The 12,500-nt window shown below is 48.7% G+C and overlaps 1 protein-coding gene across 4 annotated transcripts in view; it reads right to left on the reverse strand.

Annotated features, from left to right (window-relative positions):
- LOC147008185 (RNA polymerase-associated protein CTR9 homolog) overlaps positions 1–12,500 on the reverse strand; it is a 119,458-nt gene that overhangs the window by 53,621 nt on the left and 53,337 nt on the right. The window lies entirely within an intron of this gene.

Consider the following 12,500-nt stretch of genomic DNA (forward strand, 5'->3'; position numbering starts at 1 on the left):
GGGCCATCGTGCCTGTACTACAACACGACATTCATGAAATCTCTCCTTTTATTGAGTTTATTTCACTGGAAGGGAGGGGGTAGTGTTCCACTGACTTCTCCACAACCGTCCGGTCGATGTCCCGACTCCAATGAGCTGTTCACGCTGGCAGGATAGCCCGGCGTGTACGCTACATCTCGTCCCGAGATGTGTGTGCACACGTCTAGCCAGGGTTCGAATCTCAACCAACTAACTATAAACTTGGCCCGCACGGCATCAGCTCTCGTATCCTCAAAACCTGCTCTTGCACATCCTGTTTATCCTCTGTTCATCCATACATGAGTCCATCGCCTCCACGGGATTAACAGGTTTGCTCGACATTGGATTTTACTCATTCACTGTAATGGACTCGGTTATTCTTCCAACAGTGTTACCACGAGACGGGTCTTCCAAGATCGGGTTTGTGACGAGTCTCATCGGTTCGTCGTGAAATTTGGCCCAACATATTTTTTTCTAAAATTAAAAAAAAAGATTCCCAAAGAAGTATTTGAAATAAGATAATTTTTAAAAATCTTTTATTGACAATGCATTAATGTAGCTTTCGCCTTAAAATATTACAAATGGTTTTAAGTTGGAAATTGGTGCCATTTCATTATTTATTATCCCCCGCCAACCAATGAAGTTGGCCGGGGATATAGAAATGGGTTCAGTCCGTCCGTCCGTCCATCCATCACATTTCGTTTCCGGAGCTTAACTTCAAATCCGCTCAAGATATATTTACGAAATTTGGTTCACACATTAAGCAAGTGGTGAACTGGTGCCTTTTGATATATTCTAATTGATAGGTCACATGGTTTGGCAGCCATGTTGGATTCAAGAAAAATATTAAATAATGTTTTCTCTGGAATCATAACCTAACGAAGCGAAAATTTGCAACTATCATCTTCAATCATGTCTGCGTAGATAGTAAAAATTATGACGTCACGTCACATGGTTTGGCGGCCATCTTGGATAGAAAAACACACCTCATCCAATTAACACAAAACTTCACACACGTATTCCACTGGAGGATTGGAGGCAGAATTTAAATTTATGATGTCATAGGTCACATGGTTCGTCAGCCATCTTGGATTGAAAATGTATAAATTTTTAAAATCTTCTTCTCCAGAATGGCTGGACAGATTGAGGCAGAATTTCACACACACTTTCCCCAAGACATCCTTTCAGAAGTTTGTTAATTTCTAATTGATAGTAGGGTTGGGCATACAACCATACTTTTTTTGAAAGGAGTGTTTTTTATGGCCAAATTTCACGCTGATCATGAATCCGTTGAACTTTTTGACATAGGATGAGGTCTTAGGTTGGTAAAATGCAAAAATTCAAAATGGCCACCAAATTTACCCATTTTCAGGTAAAATTTGATAATTATGGCTTACTTGGGCATGTAATAATATTATCTGAAGCCATAATTATCAAATTTTACCTGAAAATGGGTAAATTTGGTGGCCATTTTGAATTTTTGCATTTTACCAACCTAAGACCTCATCCTATGTCAAAAAGTTCAACGGATTCGTGATCAGCGTGAAATTTGGCCATAAAAAACACTCCTTTTAACGGGACAACAGAGAAAAAGTCGATGTGTGCCTAACCCTATTGATAGGTCACATGGTTTGGCAGCCATATTGAATTTACCCTAAAACCTTCAAACATCTTCTTCTCCAGAATGGCTGGTCAGATCAAGGGGAAACTTCACAAACATATTGCACACGCTTTGGGAATATAAGTTTGTTAATCCTCATTTACTATGGCGGGGGGATATCGAAGACTTTGTCTTCAACGGATACGAGTTTATCTTGCATTCTAAACAAGGACGAAAGCAATTTTTGAAGAACAATATTTCAAATCGACGAAAAACAACTTCCCTGCGAAAATAAATTAAATAATCCCCCCTCCCCCAACCCAGAGCACACTTCGGAATCAATTGGAGAACGATCAAACATTTCTTGGGGAAAACAGAAAAGATAAATAAAAATCGTCTCCTGTTAAATATCGTGACGGATGAACTTGTGTCGAAGGCGAAGAGAACGTTTCACAAGAGCCACGTGACACGTCATCCAAAGAAAAAGCAATATATCCACAATTAATAACTGTATCAAACAAAAGTTGCTCCACCACTTAAAATACCCATCAAGTTTCCACCACTGATTCATTCACATTCTAAGAGATCCTCACAGTTCAACTTCACCTGCAGGTGTTCACATTCCCCGTGCTCCGCTCGCCACACCTGCTCGGAACAAGCCTTGCTCCAAACTTTGCTCATTGCAGATGTAAGTAAGTTAGTCAAAATCCATTACTTCCGGTTCAACATTGTTAGCCTTTCCTTTTGAGTTAACAGGGCACCCGCTTCGCAAGTCCACATTGTTTTGCGGCGATTGATGCACTATCTGGGTCTTGGCGGTTCATCGCATTTGAGAAGACCACAACATTGCTCAAAACTGCTTCCGCAGACTCTTGTTCTGGTGCATCGCCAGTGCAGCATGCACAAGAGCGCAAGAGCCACGAGAACCGGGATGATGAACCAGCGGGTGAAAAGGATTATCGGCTTTTCTGTTCAAAGGCAAAGACCAGTGAGAGTCAAAACGTTTTCCTCCTGAACATCCAGCAAAACTCAACACTTTTGTTCAGCAGTAGTTTTCTCTGTCAAGTCCTTTTCTGTGTCGTTCACAGCCAGCGTCACGTTTTCCCAGCACGATGAGTTTCCTGGCGTCAATGGAAGACCCTTTGGCTCCAACAAAAAAAATTCAGAGAGAGGGATGGTGGAGTTATTCCTCCTCACGGGTTGAGACGCTGAGATGAAGAGCAGCAACAGGTGCTCAGCAAAACCATCATGGAGCTACTTCCTCTCGAGGGGGGAGAGAGAGAGAGAGAGAGCAACATAGACCTCCTGTGACCACTCCTCGTAATCGACCCTCGTAACCACCCCTCGTAACCACCCCTTCGTAACAACAAAAACCCTTCGCCCACAGAACTCCTCTTGCACTGAACTCTCCGCTGAGGCAGGTGTCGGTAATTTTATAGACCTCCCTCAGTGGGGAGGGGCCTTGGTGAAACTGACGTCACTGTTTGCCCTGATTGGACGGGGCTCCCATGGGTCCACCCTTTCTGGGCAGGGTTTCATCCATGCGGTGTCGGTGTGGTGGTGTTTCCCCCTTGGTGTCAGTGTGGGGGTGTTTCCCCCTTGGTGTCGGTGTGGGTGTGTTTCCCCCTTGGTGTCGGTGTGGGTGTGTTTCCCCCTTGGTGTCGGTGTGGGTGTGTTTCCCCCTTGGTGTCGGTGTGGGTGTGTTTCCCCCTTGGTGTCGGTGTGGGTGTGTTTCCCCCTTGGTGTCGGTGTGGGTGTGTTTCCCCCTTGGTGTCGGTGTGGGTGTGTTTCCCCCTTGGTGTCGGTGTGGGTGTGTTTCCCCCTTGGTGTCGGTGTGGGTGTGTTTCCCCCTTGGTGTCGGTGTGGGTGTGTTTCCCCCTTGGTGTCGGTGTGGGTGTGTTTCCCCCTTGGTGTCGGTGTGGGTGTGTTTCCCCCTTGGTGTCGGTGTGGGTGTGTTTCCCCCTTGGTGTCCGTGTGGGTGTGTTTCCCCCTTGGTGTCCGTGTGGGTGTATTTCCCCCTTGGTGTCCGTGTGGGTGTGTTTCCCCCTTGGTGTCCGTGTGGGTGTATTTCCCCCTTGGTGTCGGTGTGGGTGTGTTTCCCCCTTTGTGTCGGTGTGGGTGTATTTCCCCCTTGGTGTCGGTGTGGGTTTGTTTCCCCCTTGGTGTCCGTGTGGGTGTGTTTCCCCCTTGGTGTGAGTGTGGGTGTGTTTCCCCCTTGGTGTCGGTGTGGGTGTGTTTCCCCCTTGGTGTCAGTGTGGGGGTGTTTCCCCCTTGGTGTCAGTGTGGGGGTGTTTCCCCCTTTGTGTCGGTGTGGGTGTATTTCCCCCTTGGTGTCGGTGTGGGTTTGTTTCCCCCTTGGTGTCCGTGTGGGTGTGTTTCCCCCTTGGTGTGAGTGTGGGTGTGTTTCCCCCTTGGTGTCGGTGTGGGTGTGTTTCCCCCTTGGTGTCGGTGTGGGTGTATTTCCCCCTTGGTGTCGGTGTGGGTGTATTTCCCCCTTGGTGTCGGTGTGGGTGTGTTTCCCCCTTGGTGTCGGTGTGGGTGTATTTCCCCCTTGGTGTCGGTGTGGGTGTATTTCCCCCTTGGTGTGAGTGTGGGTGTGTTTCCCCCTTGGTGTCCGTGTGGGTGTGTTTCCCCCTTGGTGTCCGTGTGGGTGTGTTTCCCCCTTGGTGTCGGTGTGGGTGTATTTCCCCCTTGGTGTCGGTGTGGGTTTGTTTCCCCCTTGGTGTCCGTGTGGGTGTATTTCCCCCTTGGTGTCGGTGTGGGTTTGTTTCCCCCTTGGTGTCCGTGTGGGTGTGTTTCCCCCTTGGTGTCCGTGTGGGTGTATTTCCCCCTTGGTGTCGGTGTGGGTGTATTTCCCCCTTGGTGTCGGTGTGGGTGTGTTTCCCCCTTGGTGTCGGTGTGGGTGTGTTTCCCCCTTGGTGTCGGTGTGGGTGTGTTTCCCCCTTGGTGTCGGTGTGGGTGTGTTTCCCCCTTGGTGTCAGTGTGGGTGTGTTTCCCCCTTAGTGTCGATGTGGGTGTGTTTCCCCCTTGGTGTCGGTGTGGGTGTATTTCCCCCTTGGTGTCGGTGTGGGTGTGTTTCCCCCTTGGTGTCGGTGTGGGTGTGTTTCCCCCTTGGTGTCGGTGTGGGTGTGTTTCCCCCTTGGTGTCGGTGTGGGTGTGTTTCCCCCTTGGTGTGAGTGTGGGTGTGTTTCCCCCTTGGTGTCGGTGTGGGTGTGTTTCCCCCTTGGTGTCGGTGTGGGTGTGTTTCCCCCTTGGTGTCGGTGTGGGTGTGTTTCCCCCTTGGTGTCGGTGTGGGTGTGTTTCCCCCTTGGTGTCGGTGTGGGTGTGTTTCCCCCTTGGTGTCGATGTGGGTGTATTTCCCCCTTGGTGTCGGTGTGGGTGTGTTTCCCCCTTGGTGTCGGTGTGGGTGTGTTTCCCCCTTGGTGTCGGTGTGGGTGTGTTTCCCCCTTGGTGTGAGTGTGGGTGTATTTCCCCCTTGGTGTCCGTGTGGGTGTGTTTCCCCCTTGGTGTCGGTGTGGGTGTATTTCCCCCTTGGTGTCGATGTGGGTGTATTTCCCCCTTGGTGTCGGTGTGGGTGTATTTCCCCCTTGGTGTCGGTGTGGGTGTGTTTCCCCCTTGGTGTGAGTGTGGGTGTATTTCCCCCTTGGTGTCCGTGTGGGTGTGTTTCCCCCTTGGTGTCGGTGTGGGTGTATTTCCCCCTTGGTGTCGATGTGGGTGTATTTCCCCCTTGGTGTCGGTGTGGGTGTGTTTCCCCCTTGGTGTCGGTGTGGGTGTGTTTCCCCCTTTGTGTCGGTGTGGGTGTGTTTCCCCCTTGGTGTCCGTGTGGGTGTGTTTCCCCCTTGGTGTCCGTGTGGGTGTGTTTCCCCCTTGGTGTCCGTGTGGGTGTATTTCCCCCTTGGTGTCCGTGTGGGTGTGTTTCCCCCTTGGTGTCGGTGTGGGTGTGTTTCCCCCTTGGTGTCGGTGTGGGTGTGTTTCCCCCTTGGTGTCGGTGTGGGTGTGTTTCCCCCTTGGTGTCGGTGTGGGTGTGTTTCCCCCTTGGTGTCGGTGTGGGTGTGTTTCCCCCTTGGTGTCGGTGTGGGTGTGTTTCCCCCTTGGTGTCGGTGTGGGTGTATTTCCCCCTTGGTGTCGATGTGGGTGTGTTTCCCCCTTGGTGTCGGTGTGGGTGTGTTTCCCCCTTGGTGTCGGTGTGGGTGTGTTTCCCCCTTGGTGTCGGTGTGGGTGTGTTTCCCCCTTGGTGTCGGTGTGGGTGTGTTTCCCCCTTGGTGTCCGTGTGGGTGTGTTTCCCCCTTGGTGTCCGTGTGGGTGTGTTTCCCCCTTGGTGTCCGTGTGGGTGTATTTCCCCCTTGGTGTCGGTGTGGGTGTGTTTCCCCCTTGGTGTCCGTGTGGGTGTGTTTCCCCCTTGGTGTCGGTGTGGGTGTGTTTCCCCCTTGGTGTCGGTGTGGGTGTGTTTCCCCCTTGGTGTCGGTGTGGGTGTGTTTCCCCCTTGGTGTCGGTGTGGGTGTGTTTCCCCCTTGGTGTCCGTGTGGGTGTGTTTCCCCCTTGGTGTCGGTGTGGGTGTGTTTCCCCCTTGGTGTCGGTGTGGGTGTGTTTCCCCCTTGGTGTCGGTGTGGGTGTGTTTCCCCCTTGGTGTCGGTGTGGGTGTGTTTCCCCCTTGGTGTCGGTGTGGGTGTGTTTCCCCCTTGGTGTCGGTGTGGGTGTGTTTCCCCCTTGGTGTCGGTGTGGGTGTGTTTCCCCCTTGGTGTCGGTGTGGGTGTGTTTCCCCCTTGGTGTCGGTGTGGGTGTGTTTCCCCCTTGGTGTCGGTGTGGGTGTGTTTCCCCCTTGGTGTCGGTGTGGGTGTGTTTCCCCCTTGGTGTGAGTGTGGGTGTATTTCCCCCTTGGTGTCCGTGTGGGTGTGTTTCCCCCTTGGTGTCGGTGTGGGTGTGTTTCCCCCTTGTTGTCGGTGTGGGCGTGTTTCCCCCTTGGTGTCGGTGTGGGTGTGTTTCCCCCTTGGTGTGAGTGTGGGTGTATTTCCCCCTTGGTGTCCGTGTGGGTGTGTTTCCCCCTTGGTGTCGGTGTGGGTGTGTTTCCCCCTTGGTGTGAGTGTGGGTGTATTTCCCCCTTGGTGTCCGTGTGGGTGTGTTTCCCCCTTGGTGTCGGTGTGGGTGTGTTTCCCCCTTGGTGTGAGTGTGGGTGTATTTCCCCCTTGGTGTCCGTGTGGGTGTGTTTCCCCCTTGGTGTCGGTGTGGGTGTGTTTCCCCCTTGGTGTCGGTGTGGGTGTATTTCCCCCTTGGTGTCCGTGTGGGTGTGTTTCCCCCTTGGTGTCGGTGTGGGTGTGTTTCCCCCTTGGTGTGAGTGTGGGTGTGTTTCCCCCTTGGTGTCGGTGTGGGTGTGTTTCCCCCTTGGTGTCGGTGTGGGTGTGTTTCCCCCTTGGTGTCGGTGTGGGTGTGTTTCCCCCTTGGTGTCGGTGTGGGTGTGTTTCCCCCTTGGTGTCGGTGTGGGTGTGTTTCCCCCTTGGTGTCGGTGTGGGTGTGTTTCCCCCTTGGTGTCGGTGTGGGTGTGTTTCCCCCTTGGTGTCGGTGTGGGTGTGTTTCCCCCTTGGTGTCGGTGTGGGTGTGTTTCCCCCTTGGTGTCAGTGTGGGTGTGTTTCCCCCTTGGTGTCGGTGTGGGTGTGTTTCCCCCTTGGTGTCGGTGTGGGTGTGTTTCCCCCTTGGTGTCGGTGTGGGTGTGTTTCCCCCTTGGTGTCGGTGTGGGTGTGTTTCCCCCTTGGTGTCAGTGTGGGTGTGTTTCCCCCTTGGTGTCAGTGTGGGTGTGTTTCCCCCTTGGTGTCAGTGTGGGTGTGTTTCCCCCTTGGTGTCGGTGTGGGTGTGTTTCCCCCTTGGTGTCGGTGTGGGTGTGTTTCCCCCTTGGTGTCGGTGTGGGTGTGTTTCCCCCTTGGTGTGAGTGTGGGTGTGTTTCCCCCTTGGTGTCGGTGTGGGTGTGTTTCCCCCTTGGTGTCGGTGTGGGTGTGTTTCCCCCTTGGTGTCGGTGTGGGTGTGTTTCCCCCTTGGTGTCGGTGTGGGTGTGTTTCCCCCTTGGTGTCCGTGTGGGTGTGTTTCCCCCTTGGTGTCGGTGTGGGTGTGTTTCCCCCTTGGTGTCGGTGTGGGTGTGTTTCCCCCTTGGTGTCGGTGTGGGTGTGTTTCCCCCTTGGTGTCGGTGTGGGTGTGTTTCCCCCTTGGTGTCAGTGTGGGTGTGTTTCCCCCTTGGTGTCGGTGTGGGTGTGTTTCCCCCTTGGTGTCGGTGTGGGTGTGTTTCCCCCTTGGTGTCGGTGTGGGTGTGTTTCCCCCTTGGTGTCAGTGTGGGTGTGTTTCCCCCTTGGTGTCGGTGTGGGTGTGTTTCCCCCTTGGTGTCGGTGTGGGTGTGTTTCCCCCTTGGTGTCGGTGTGGGTGTGTTTCCCCCTTGGTGTCGGTGTGGGTGTGTTTCCCCCTTGGTGTCGGTGTGGGTGTGTTTCCCCCTTGGTGTCCGTGTGGGTGTGTTTCCCCCTTGGTGTGAGTGTGGGTGTGTTTCCCCCTTGGTGTCGGTGTGGGTGTGTTTCCCCCTTGGTGTCGGTGTGGGTGTGTTTCCCCCTTGGTGTCGGTGTGGGTGTGTTTCCCCCTTGGTGTCCGTGTGGGTGTGTTTCCCCCTTGGTGTCCGTGTGGGTGTGTTTCCCCCTTGGTGTGAGTGTGGGTGTGTTTCCCCCTTGGTGTCGGTGTGGGTGTGTTTCCCCCTTGGTGTCGGTGTGGGTGTGTTTCCCCCTTGGTGTCGGTGTGGGTGTGTTTCCCCCTTGGTGTCGGTGTGGGTGTGTTTCCCCCTTGGTGTCGGTGTGGGTGTGTTTTCCCCTGGGTGTCGGTGTGGGGGTGTTTCCCCCTTGGTGTTGGTGTGGGGGTGTTTCCCCCTTGGTGTTGGTGTGGGGGTGTTTCCCCCTTAGTGTCAGTGTGGGGGTGTTTCCCCCTTGGTGTCGGTGTGGGTGTGTTTCCCCCTTGGTGCCGGTGTGGGTGTGTTTTCCCCTGGGTGTCGGTGTGGGGGTGTTTCCCCCTTGGTGTTGGTGTGGGGGTGTTTCCCCCTTGGTGTTGGTGTAGGGGTGTTTCCCCCTTAGTGTCGGTGTGGGTATGTATGCAAATTTATGCAAATGAAAATTTCATGAAAAGTCCTCACTTTCATTGCAAGAACTTCCAGCCCAACCTGCGGCCACAGGCAAGTGAACCCAGTGTCAAGGTCACGACATGAAACACCATTCTGGCAAGGGTTGGTCACACAAGGCCTGTCAACTGGAAACACAACATTATGATGGCTAGTGGAGTGTCCTTGACCCGATCATGCAGTTGAACATGTGAGGCACCCTTACAACTCCACAAAACGAGCACAGACAAACACTGCTGAGATCCTCACCAATGTCACAGTCAACGCCAGAGAATCCTTCCGGACAAATGCATCCATATTTGTCAGGTTGGGTGTTCTTACAGGTACCGCCATTCTCGCACGGTGTGTGCCTCCCACAGGTGGAGACACACAAATCGATGGTGGAGTCAATAAACCTCCTGGAGGATAACAATACAAAAGGATGAGAGACCTTCTGGGCATGGTGGAGACCTTCATTGCAAAGCAGACCGCTCCAATTAGTTTCACATCGGCACTGCCAGGGGTCTACGCAGGTTCTGTGTAAGCAGTCAGGGTGTGGGACACACTGATCACAAACCTCACCGCTCCAGCCATACTGGCACCTGTTGTTACAGTTCACAACAAAAGGAAACTTCATGCAAAAATAAATTAATCAAACTGCAGTTATTTTCATTTTAAACAAGATGAACCAGATCTCGTCGTTGTACAACAAACAGTAACTCTATTGAGAGGAAGAGAAAATGTCTACAGTGTAAACAAAACTAAGAAAATCAAATGTAGATCCACTTACCTGCAAGTGCCTGGATGAGAACAAGACCCGTGCTGCAAGTTGCATCCCTGTCGGCAAATTGCTGTGAGATAGAAAATATATTTTAAAAACAATTAATTAAAAACCCACGAAGAGGGGCGGACGTACTCTGGATACGTGTAACAAAATTAAAAAAAACATCAAAACTTATCACAACATGATCCATGTTAAACTATCAAAACTTATCACAACATGATCCATGTTAAACCATCAAAACTTATCACCACATGATCAGTGTTAAACCATCAAAACTTGTCACAACATGATCAGTGTTAAACCATCAAAACTTATCACAACATGATCCATGTTAAACCATCAAAACTTATCACCACATGATCCGTGTTAAACCATCAAAACTTATCACAACATGATCCATGTTAAACCATCAAAACTTATCACCACATGATCCGTGTTAAACCATCAAAACTTATCACAACATGATCCATGTTAAACCATCAAAACTTATCACCACATGATCCGTGTTAAACCATCAAAACTTATCACAACATGATCCATGTTAAACCATCAAAACTTATCACAACATAATCCGTGTTAAACCATCAAAACTTATCACAACATGATCCGTGTTAAACCATCAAAACTTATCACAACATGGTCCGTGTGAAACCATCAAAACTTATCACCACATGATCTGTGTTAAACGATCAAAACTTATCGCAACATGATCCGTGTGAAACCATCAAAACTTATCACAACATGGTCCGTGTGAAACCATCAAAACTTATCACCACATGATCTGTGTTAAACGATCAAAACTTATCGCAACATGATCCGTGTTAAACCATCAAAACTTATCGCAACATGATCCGTGTGAAACCATCAAAACGTATCACAACATGATCCGTGTTAAACCATCAAAACTTATCACAACATGATCCGTGTTAAACCATCAAAACTTATCACCACATGATCCGTGTTAAACCATCAAAACTTATCACAACATGATCCGTGTTAAACCATCAAAACTTATCACAACATGATCCGTGTTAAACCATCAAAACTTATCACAACATGATCCGTGTTAAACCATCAAAACTTATCACAACATGATCCATGTTAAACCATCAAAACTTATCACAACATGATCCGTGTTAAACCATCAAAACTTATCACCACATGATCCGTGTTAAACCATCAAAACTTATCACCACATGATCCGTGTTAAACCATCAAAACTTATCACAACATGATCCATGTTAAACCATCAAAACTTATCACCACATGATCCGTGTTAAACCATCAAAACTTATCACAACATGATCCATGTTAAACCATCAAAACTTATCACCACATGATCCGTGTTAAACCATCAAAACTTATCACCACATGATCCGTGTTAAACCATCAAAACTTATCACAACATGATCCGTGTTAAACCATCAAAACTTATCACCACATGATCCGTGTTAAACCATCAAAACTTATCACAACATGATCCATGTTAAACCATCAAAACTTGTCACAACATGATCCGTAGAAAACCATCAAAACTTATCACCACATGATCCGTCTTAAACCATCAAAACTTATCACCACATGATCCGTGTTAAACCATCAAAACTTATCACCACATGATCCGTGTTAAACTATCAAAACTTATCACAACATGATCCATGTTAAACCATCAAAACTTGTCACAACATGATCCGTAGAAAACCATCAAAACTTATCACCACATGATCCGTCTTAAACCATCAAAACTTATCACCACATGATCCGTGTTAAACCATCAAAACTTATCACAACATGATCCATGTTAAACCATCAAAACTTATCACCACATAATCCGTGTTAAACCATCAAAACTTATCACCACATGATCCGTGTTAAACCATCAAAACTTATCACACCATGATCCGTGTTAAACCATCAAAACTTATCACCACATGATCCGTGTTAAACTATCAAAACTTATCACAACATGATCCATGTTAAACCATCAAAACTTGTCACAACATGATCCGTAGAAAACCATCAAAACTTATCACCACATGATCCGTCTTAAACCATCAAAACTTATCACCACATGATCCGTGTTAAACCATCAAAACTTATCACCACATGATCCGTGTTAAACCATCAAAACTTATCACAACATGATCCATGTTAAACCATCAAAACTTGTCACAACATGATCTGTAGAAAACCATCAAAACTTATTACCACATGATCTGTGTTAAACCATCAAAACTTATCACCACATGATCCGTCTTAAACCATCAAAACTTATCACCACATGATCCGTGTTAAACCATCAAAACATATCACAACATGATCCGTGTTAAACCATCAAAACTTATCACACCATGATCCGTGTTAAACCATCAAAACTTATCACAACATGATAAGAATCCAAATTCGTACCTAGATTGGAATCTGAATTCGTACCTGGATTAGAATCCAAATTCGTCCCGGGATTAGTATCCAAATTCGCACCTGGATTAGAATTCAAATTCGTACCGAGATTAGAATCCAAATTCGTACCTGGATTAGAATCCAAATTCGTACTTAGATTAGAATCCGAATTCGTACCTGGATTAGAATCCAAATTCGTACCGAGATTAGAATCCAAATTCGTCCCTCGATTAGAATCCAAATTCGTACCTCGATTAGAATCCAAATTCGTACCAAGATTGGAATCTGAATTCGAACCTAGATTAGAATCTAAATTCGTACCTTGATTGGAATCCAAATTCGTACCTGGATTAGAATCCAAATTCTTACCGAGATTAGAATCCAAATTCGTACCTTGATTAGAATCCAAATTCGTACCTTGATTAGAATCCAAATTCGTACCAAGATTAGAATCAAAATTCGTACCTGGATTAGAATCCAAATTCGTACCTGGATTGGAATCCAAATTCGTGCCTTGATTAGAATCTAAATTAGTACCTGGATTAGAATCCAAATTCGTAACTTGATTGGAATTCAAATTCGTA

Source organism: Eptatretus burgeri, chromosome 21 (genome assembly GCF_056783735.1).
Source record: "Eptatretus burgeri isolate ZD-2024b chromosome 21, Ebu_testis_v1, whole genome shotgun sequence".
NCBI classification, from domain to species: Eukaryota; Metazoa; Chordata; class Myxini; order Myxiniformes; family Myxinidae; genus Eptatretus; species Eptatretus burgeri.